We start from the raw sequence: 10,525 nt of genomic DNA, 5'->3' as shown, positions 1-10,525 counted from the left end.
TTCCTTTTCCTTCCTTCCTTCCTTTCCCTTCCTTCCTTCCTTTTCCTTCCTTCCTTCCTTCCTTCCTTCCTTCCTTCCTTCCTTCCTTCCTTCCTCCTCCTCTTTCTTTTCTTAGAAGGCAACAGTTCATTTTATTGAAGACCAACCCATCTGCTCCCCTGAAGTGACCAAAAGGAAGATTTGAAGCCACCTTTTTTTTTTTTTTTTTTTTAAAGTAATCATTCCATTCGTTTACATCTCAAATGATATCCCACTTCCCGGTTACCCCTCCCCTTTGCCCTATGAGGTGCTCCCCCACCCACCCACCTTCTCCTGCCTCACCACTCCAGCATCCCCCTATTGGGGCATCAAACCTCCTCGGGATCAAGGGCCTCCCCTCCCATTGATATCAGACAAAGCCATTCTCTACTACCTATGTATCTGGAGCCATTCATCCTCCCTGTATACTCCTTGGTTGGTGATCTAGTCCCTGGGAGCACCAGATAATCTGGCCAGCCAACATTGTTCTTCCTATGGGGTTGCAATCCCCCTCAGCAACTCCATCCTTCCTCCAGCTCCCCCATCTGGGTCCCTGAGGTCAGTCTGCTGGTTGGCTGCAAGCATCCACATCTGCATTGATCAGTTGTTGGCTGAACCTCCCAAGGAGCCGTCATACCAGCTTTCTGTCAGTAAGTGCCTCTTGGCAACTGCTACTGTGTCTGGTTTGGTGTTTGCAGACAGGATGGATCCCCAGGTGGGGCAGTCCCCGGATGGCCCTTCTTTCAGTCTCCATTTTCTTTGTCCCTGTTCTTTGGACAGGAACAGTTCTGCTTTAAAAACTTTGAAATGGGTGTGTGGCTCCATCCCACAAACAGAGGTCATGCCTAATTACTGGAGGTGGTCTCTACAGGTTTTATCTCCTCTTCTCTGTTAAAATCATCCTCGTTGGGTCCTGGGAGCCTCTCATTTTCCTGGTGTCTGGGACCCTGGGTGGCTATCCCCAGTTCCTCATCCCCCTGCTAGATATTTTTATTCGATTTACTGGCCTTCTGTACCTCTCTCCTGTCCCCTCCAGTACAAGATACTGTCTTTTTATTTCCTCCCCCTCCTCTCTCACTCCCAAGCCCCCCTCCCTTCACCTCCGATGATCATCCTGTTCCCCCCTCAATGCCTGACTGAAGCATCCACACCCTGGTCTGTGGGTTGTGTCATGGCACTGTGAGGTTTTGGACTAATATCCACTTATCAGTGAGTGCATACCATGTGTGTCTTTTGTGCCTGGGTTACCTCACTCAGGATGATATTTTCTAGTTCCATTCACTTGCCTGCAAATTTCATGAAGTAATTGTTTTCAATAGCTGAGTAGTACTCCATTTTGTAAATGTACCACATTTTCCGTATCCATCCCTCTGTTGAGGGACATCTGGATTGTTTCCAGCTTCTGGCTATTATAAATATGATTGCTATAAACATAGTGGAGCATGTGTCCTTGTTATATGTTGGAGAATCTTTTGGGTATATGTCCAGGACTGGTATAGCTGGGTCCTCGGGTAGAACTCTTTTCAGTTTTCTGAGGAACCACCAGACTGATTTCCAGAGTGGCTGTGCCAGCTTGAAACCCCACCAGCAATGGAGGAGTGTTCCTCTTTCTTCACATTCTTGCCAACATCTGCTGTCACCTGAGTTTTTGATCTTGGCCATTCTGACTGATGTGATGTGGAATCTCAGGATCATTTTGATTTGCATTTCCCTGATGACTAAAAATGTTAAACATTTTTTAAAAATGTTTTTCAATCATGCAAGTCTCCTCAGTTGAGAATTCTCTGATTAGCTCTGTACCTCATTTTTTAAATAGGATTATTTGGTTATCTGGAGTCTAACTTCTTAAGTTCTTTTTACATATTGGATATTAGCCCTCTATCAGATGTAGGGTTGGTAAAGATCTTTTCACAATCTGTTGGTCGCCATTTTGTCCTATTGACAGGGTCCTTTGTCATACAGTAGCTTTTTAATTTATGAAGTCCTATTTGTCTATATTTGATTTTAGGACATAAGACATTGGTGTTCTGTTCAGTAAATTTCCCCCTGTGCCCATGTATTCCAGGCTCTTCTCCACTTTCTCTTTTATTAGATTCAGCATATCTAGTTTTATATGGAAGTCCTTGATCCACCTGGTCTTGAGCATTGTACTAGGAGATAAGAATGGATCAATTTGCATTCTTCTACATCCAGACTGCCAGTTGAACCAGCATCATTTGTTGAAAATGCTGTCTTTTTTCCATTGGATGGTTTTAGCTCCTTAGTCAAAGGCCAAGTGGCCATAGGTGTGTGGGTTCATTTCTGGATCTTCAATTCTATTCCATTGATCTACCTGCCTGTCTCTGTACAAGTACCATGTAGTTTTTATCACTATTGCTCTGGAGTACAGCTTGAGGTCAGGAATGGTGATTCCTCAAGAAGTTCTTTTATTGTTGAGAATAATTTTTGCTGTCCTGGGTTTTGATTATTCCAAGTGAATTTGAGAATTGCTCTTTCCAACATAGAGTTGGAATTGAGAATTGGGTTGGAATTTTGATGGGGAGTGCATTGAATCTGTAGATTGCTTTTGGTAAGATGACCATTTTTACTATATTAATCCTGCAAATCCATGAGCATGGGAGATCTTTCCATCTTCTGAGGTCTCCTTCAATTTCTTACTTCAGGGACATGAAGTTCTTGTCATACATATCTTTCACTTGATTGGTTAGAGTCATACCAAGATATTTTATATTATTTGTGACTACCATGAAGGGTATTGTTTCCTTAATTTATTTCTCAGCCCATTTAACCTTTGAGTAGAGGAAGGCTATTGATTTGTGAAAGTTCATTTCATATCCAGACATTTTGTTAAAGTTGTTTTCAGCTATAGGAGCTCTCTGGTAGTATTTTTGGGGTCCCTATGTATACTATCATACCATCTGCAAATAGTGATATCTTGCCTTCTCAATTTGTATCCCTTTGATCTCCTTTTGTTGTCTAATTGCTCTGACTAGAACTTTGAGTACTATACTGAATAGGTAGGGAACAGCCTTGTCTTGTCCCTGATTTTAATGGGATTGTTTCAAGTTTCTCTCCATTTAGTTTGATGTTGGCTATTGATTTGGTGTATATTGTTTTTATTATATTTGGCTATGGACTTTGAATTCCTAATCTCTCCAGTACTTTTAACATGAAGGGGTGTTGTATTTTGTCAAATGCTTTCTCAGCATCTAATGAAGTGATCCTGTGTTTTTTTTCTTTGAGTTTGTTTACATAGTGGATTACATTGATGGATTTCTGTACATTGAACCATCCCTGCATTCCTGGGATAAAATCTACTTGATCATGGTGAATGATTGTTTTGATGTGTTCTTGGATTCAGTTTGGGAGAATATTGAGTGTTTTTGCATCGATATTCATAAAGGAAATTGGTCTGAAGTTCTCTTTCTTTGTTGGTTGTGTGTGTGTGTGTGTGTGTGTGTGTGTGTGTGTCTTAGGTATCAGTGTAACTGTGGTTTCATAGAAAGAATTGGGTAATTGTACCAGCTAGTTTTGTGTCAACTTGACACAGCTGGAGTTATCACAGAGAAAGGAGCTTCAGTTGGGGAAATGCCTCCACAAGATCCAGCTGTAAGGCATTTTCTCAATTAGTGATCAAGGGGGGGGTGTCCCCTTGTGGGTGGTGCCATCTCTGGGCTGGTAGTCTTGGGTTCTGTAAGAGAGCAGGCTGAGCAAGCCAGGGGAAGCAAGTCAGTAAAGAACATCCCTCCATGGCCTCTGCATCAGCTCCTGCTTCCTGACCTGCTTGAGTTCCAGTCCTGACTTCCTTCAGTGATGAACAGCAATGTGGAAGTGTAAGCCAAATAAACCCCTTTCTCTCCAACTTGCTACTTGGTCATGATGTTTTGTCCAGGAATAGAAGACCTAACTAATACAGTAGTGTTCCTTCTGTTTCTATTTGGTGGAAAAGTTTGAAAAGTATTGATATTGGGTCTTCTTTGAAGGTCTGATAGGATTCTGCACTAAATCCATCCAGCCCTGGGCTTTTTTTTTAGTTGGGAGACTTCTAATGACTGCTTCTAATTTCTTAGGGGTTATGGAATTGTTTAGAAGGTTTATCTGATCCTGTTTTAGCTTTGCTGCCTGGTTTCTGTATAGAAAATCATCCAGTTCTTTAAGATTTTTCCAGTTTTGTTGGATATAGGCTCCTTCTTTTCAAACAAACTGTTCAAGTTTAATAATTGTAACACATAATTTCACACTGGATGGGAAAGCACAAGAAGTGGAGAAGGGAAGAGGGGAGGAGAGAAATGTGTAGATATAGTGTGCCAGATATTCAATGAATCATTTAAAATGGGTGGTGAAACACAAATGTTCTTTATTCCAATTTGTTGTGATATAGAAGACAACACTCTGGAACCCAGGAAAATGAGAAAGGATAGTCATGTTAAACTTCACTCTTAAAATTTACTGGAGGTAAATGATGCCTGACAAAAGGTCTTGAACTCATTAAAGTGCTTAATTTCAGGTTAGAAAAAAAAAATGTTCCCAGATCCTTCAAGATGGTAACATCTGCTGAAAACAACTTACTTGGAGTGACCAGATATCAGTGGATTTCTGTTGATGGTGCTATTAGTTATTGTGTGTGTAGGCCAACATAAACAGCCTTGTCTATCACAGCTTGGAGTTGAACTGTAGATAAGGACATTGTCATTCCCTCCAGGAGACATAATTATTAGAATAATAGAAATAATTTTTATGTGCTTAATTTTTTTTTTTTACAAAAAGGTATATGAAATCAATTTAATGACGAAGGGTTGGAGGAGTGGGTTTGGACTTGGGACATGACTCTACCACTGATCTTCAGGTACATTCGGATATGTTAAGTGTTATTTCTACCATCTGTAAAATGGGGGTAATCATACCTACTTCATGGGGATTCACAAGAAAAATTCATTTGTTTACATACATTGTAAAAAACAACATATTATAACATATATGTTGGTAAAATGTTACTCTAGTCTCTCTCTCTCTCTCTCTCTCTCTCTCTCTCTCTCTCTNCTCTCTCTCTCTCTCTCTCTCTCTCTCTCTCTCTGTGTGTGTGTGTGTGTGTGTATGTGTGTGTGTGTGTGTGTGTGTGTATAGATGTATGTGGAGATCAGCGGTCAATGTCATATGTTATGCCTCTTTAAGTGCTATTTACCTTGTGTTTTGAGTGAGGGCTTCTCACTGGAACCAGTTATGTTAAAGAGGCTGGCTGGGTTGTCCCAGAGATGAGCCTGTCTCTATCCCCTAACCACACACATCACTGCAGCCACTTCTTGCTTTTTATAACAGTACTAGAGACTGGCCTCTGGTCTTCACTGTTGTCTGACAGGCCCAACCATCCCTCTCCCAGCCCTACCCTAATATTTCTTAATTCACATTCATGTTGCACTTGGTGGTGTCTGGAAATTCTCTTGAGCCAGGCACTCATTTATCTAGGCTAGAACTTGGCTTCTGAAGCAGTTGACACTGACTATCCTCCCTTTCCCCCTAGACAAAAAGCCCCTTACTTGATACCTGAGTTCAGTTCCATTAAAAAACAAGGACCTGGGGGACTGAATTCAGGGACTGAGAGTACAGGTTAGGGGTTCTGGACAGGAGGGCTACAGGTTACAGGTTATTGGTAAGAAGTGTGTGTCCAGACAGATTTGGCTTTTAGTATCATCTGTGGTAAGGCCTCCCATCCCCCAAAACACTCTTAACTGTTTGTGCATTCGATTTGACTGTATTTGATTTGATTTGATTTGATTTGATCCTTATCAGTCTAACTAAATCTGTGATGGGTCAATATCGTCTTATAAACACTACAACCACTGGAAAAGTCTACAACTTGGCATTGTAGGCGGCAGAGTGAATCCCTTTCTCCTTTTGCAAGAGAAACAGATCATTCTATTGGCAAATGAAATAGATACTGCTGTTCTTTCAAGGGCCCTGTGACACAGAATTCACAGAATTGCATGCACAGAATGCAGGATTTCTTGAATTTCCTCGAAATGAGGTCAAAACAGAAAGGTTAATAGTAAATCACCAGTAAGTATAAACATGTGTTTTCAAGGGTATAATTTGATATGTGAGTTAGCCACTGTAAATCTATTTAACTAGTTATAAATGTAATTCCTCAATTTTTAGAAAAATTTTTAATTGTGTAATTATAAGAGTCATCCAGTTTTAAAACTCTTATACCACAATAAGAAATTTCCATGGCTGTCATATAATAAAATTTCACTCCCAAAGTCCTGTGGACCTATTGCCTTTAGAGTTTTACACAAATTTACAAATGCAAAAACAAACAGACAAACAAACTAAACTAATCAACTAACCAACCACCACCAACAACAACCCTTACAACACTTGTTGGCTTTTAAGATTGTATTTTATAGTGTATGTGGATGTGTGTTTGTAGATGTGTAGATGTGTACATGTCATGACACATGTGGAGATCAGAGGACAACTGTGGGAATTGGTTATTTCATTTTACCACATGAGTCCCAGGGAGCAAATGCAGTTTGCTGGCCTTGGTAACAGGTGTCTTTATCCACTGAGCAATCTTGCCCACTCTATGTTGTGCTGTATGTTTTGTTTCTTTAAGTCATTGTAGTGGTTCACCTTGGTTGTTAACTTGACATACCATGGAAGAGGGGACCTCAGTTAATGAATTGGCCCTATCAGATTGGCCTGTGGATATGTCTGGCGATGAGTTTTATTGGTTTCTAAATGACAGAGGAGGCACTAGCTCACTGTGACTTGTGCCACTCCTGGGCAGGTGGTCCTGGATGATGTAAGAAAGGTGGCTGGGATGAAGCTTAATCAGGCCAGAAAGCATCATTCCTCCATGGTCTCTGCTTCAGTTCTTGCATCCAGATCCCTGGCCTGAATTTTTGTAGAGGCTTCTTTCAATGGCGAACTAGAATCTATGAGCCAAATAATTCCCCCAACTCCCAACCCAGGACTTGCTCTTGAGCAGAGTGTTCTATTGCACCAACAGAGAAGCAAACTAACATCTATTAATAGTGCTTTAAAATACTCTAGATGTGTAAGCAGCACATTCATTTTTTGTTGACACAATGTGTTGCTCTATATTGGTGTATCAAATTTTGTTCATCATTCATGATGAACATCTGTGTTCATGATAATCATCTGTGATTACCAGTAGATACTTACATTTTTTTTTCAGTCTGGGGCTATTGTCAATAGAGCTGAGCTGCTATGAACATTGGCATCTAAGTATTTACATGAGCATATAAAGTTAATTCTCATAAGCGTCTAGGAATGGAATTACTAGATTATATGTGGTTTAATTAAAAAATTATCCAACTATGTTTTGAAGTAACAGTGCATTATATGTTCCCACAAGCAATACCTGAAGGTTCCTGTTTTTCAACATCTTCATCAATGCTTTCATTATTAGCCTATTGGACTGCAGCCATTTCGGTAGATGTGTAGTTTATTGAGTTGTGGTTTTAATTTGTATTTCTCTAATGACTAATGATTGAGTATCTTTTCACGAGTTAATTAGCCATTTGAATGTGTTCTTTGTTAAAATGCCTGTTTAATTCTTTTCAATTTTGGTGTGTTTTCTTTTTGTCTTGTTCAGTGGGAAGAATTCTCCTCATGCTTTATAAACATAAGTATAAGGAAACAAATCTTTTTCTTTTAAGATTTATTTTTTTCTACATGTGTGTGCCTGTGTGCATTCATGTATGAGAGTATGTTGTATATGTATGTATATTAGTACGTGTTTGTGAGTGTCTGTAGGGGACAGAGGAGGGTGTCAAGTCCCTTGGTTTGAATTTACAGGAGGTTGTGAGCTGCCAGCATGGCTGCTGTGAACTGAACTCTGGTTGTTTGGAAGAGCAGAAAGTGCTCTTAACAAATGAACCATCTCTCTAGCCCCAAGATATAAGGTTTTTCAATATATGATTGCATGTATTTTCTCTGAGTATCTGGGTTTTTTTCTTTCTTTTCATTTCTCTTTTCATGACTGAGAATTTTCTTTTGTAGATTGTGTTTTAGTATTTTACCTAACATATCTCTGCTTAACAAAAGATCATAATACTCATCTCCTATGTTTTATTTGAAGAGATTTGTAGATTTAGTCTTTATATTTTGAGTTTACTTCTGCACATGGGATGCTTGAAAGGTCTGAGTTTATTATTTTCATCACTAATGCATATGATCATTTCAACATCATTTGTTGAGGCAGCTTGTCTTCATTCATTGAGTTATCTGTGTCTTTGTTGAAATTAACCAGTTGTAAAAGCAAAGGCTTGTTTCTGGGCCAGATATTTGCCAGGTTACTGAAATCTCTGTCTCTGTCTCCAAGTCCCTGTGTCTGTCTGTCTGTCTGACTGACACACACACACACACACACACACACACACACACACACACACACACCCTTGGCCAACACCATTCTGTATTGATTGTCATAGTTTTAGCGAAAGTTTGAAATTAGTGTAATGCCTCCAACTTTGTTATCTTTCTATAATTGGGTTTGGCTGTTTGAGATCTTTTGCATTTACTATAGGATCAACTTTCCAATTTTCCTAATAAACCCTCTGGGCTAAGGAGCTCTGCCTTTTTCTTTGTTTCCTTGTCTTTTTCTCCTTGTACTGAAGTGTTGTTACGTTTATGCTTTATAAAGAGATGGTTTTTCTAAGCCCTCATGTTACCATAGTTAGATGATCCCCCTAGGCCTGAAGTTATATTTTGCATTTGTAAATTGTGTGTATTTTAAGTTGTGTCCTCTCCTTTGATTCTCTCTTCCTGGATGTTCATGCGCACATTTATGTGTCTTTGAAATTCACCTGTGGATTATCTGCTTTTGTTATGGCCACAGTGAGCTCATTCATGGTATTATTGCCTAACTTAGTCCCCCTACTTTGATAAAAGGATCCTATAATGAATGTGCACTGCAGTCCAAGACAGAAAGCTTAATGTGTGTAACTATGTGAGTCTATAACTCAAGAGAGGTAAAATTTGTTTAGTTAATTTGATTTCTGTCATCTGTCAGAGTCATGCTATAATACACCTTTTCACTGTTAAAAATCAACTTGTTTTGATCTTTTTCCATTCTCGGAAAAGGGTTCTGGGAATCTAAGCTTGGAGATGCTACTCAGGGGATAGTGCTCTCACTGTTTAGAAGCTGTCAGCGGGAATGACACACCCTTATGCCATCTCATCTCACTTTTACCCAAGGTTTACATTCAGGATCTTTAACACGAGAAGGCAGGAAACCATGCCATTAGTTATCACAAGTTACAACTTTTCGAGGTCCTACATCTTCAAAGGTAAGATGAACGCTGGTGAGATGACCAGGCTACAGAGAGACAATGATAGAAGTGGGGGGGATATGAGCACTAAAAGCCTATGGAGACATGCCAACAACTTGTAGAATGTAAAGCAAACGGACGAATCCTTAGGAATGTGTAATGTACTAAAGCTTCATCATTAACAATGAAATGTCGATGTCCAACTAGCAAGGTCTGAGCTCAGTAATTAATACAAAAGAAGACTCAGATGTTTCACTGGGGAATCCAACTGAAGTATTTTAAAGAATTAATACCAAATCTTTCTAAACTTTTCCACAAAATGGCAGTTGGTGAGGGGCAGTCCCCAACTTGTTTTCTGAGGCTAATATTCCCTTGATGTCAAAATTAGACCAGAAAAGGAATGTATAGACTATTTGATATACTTTTGATTTTGATAAAACTCTAGCAAGCCAAATTTACCAACACACTAAAAGATTTATACTCTGTAATCAAGTTGGTTTTACCCTTAAATAATCTGATTGGGTAAAGAATGTAAATCAGTCATATAGCCCACAGTTCAGCAGAATGAAGGTAAAAAACCACAGGTTAGCTCAATTTCAGAAAACCAAAATGTGAGAAAACTTAACAAACTTTTTAAATAAAACTCAATGGGGTAGAAGGACATCGACTTTAATATTGTTATCAAAATTAAGTATGGAAAAACCCAAGCCACCATCATTTCCATGGTGAATAAATGAAAAATTGAAATCTTTCTCTTCAGACTTAGGAACCAAGCATAAAGCTCACTACCAGTGTTTTTAGGGAACGTGTCACTTGGCCAAATGGGCAAGAAAAAGTAATTAAACTCATATAAATTATAAAGGAAAAGTAAATATCTCTTTGCAGTTGTTATATTCAGAATTGTAAATATTTCATGAAAAAACTCTGAGAACTAATAAACGAATTCAGGAGAATTGCCATCATATGACGTCATCATGCAAAAAAAATCAGTTGTGTTTCTTCATAATACTGGTGAACAATTAGGAAAAAAGTGGAAAAATCAAGCACACAAAAAGAGCTCAAAATATTCCCAAACCATCATAAAAGGAAAAGCAAACCCAACCAACTAACCAACCAACCAACCAACCAACCAACTAACCAACCAATCAACCAACACCAACCAACCAACCAACACCAACCAACCAACCAACACCAACCAACCAACCAACTAA

Source organism: Mus pahari, chromosome 21, assembly GCF_900095145.1.
Source record: "Mus pahari chromosome 21, PAHARI_EIJ_v1.1, whole genome shotgun sequence".
Taxonomy (NCBI): domain Eukaryota; kingdom Metazoa; phylum Chordata; class Mammalia; order Rodentia; family Muridae; genus Mus; species Mus pahari.
This window is presented reverse-complemented; position numbering follows the sequence as displayed.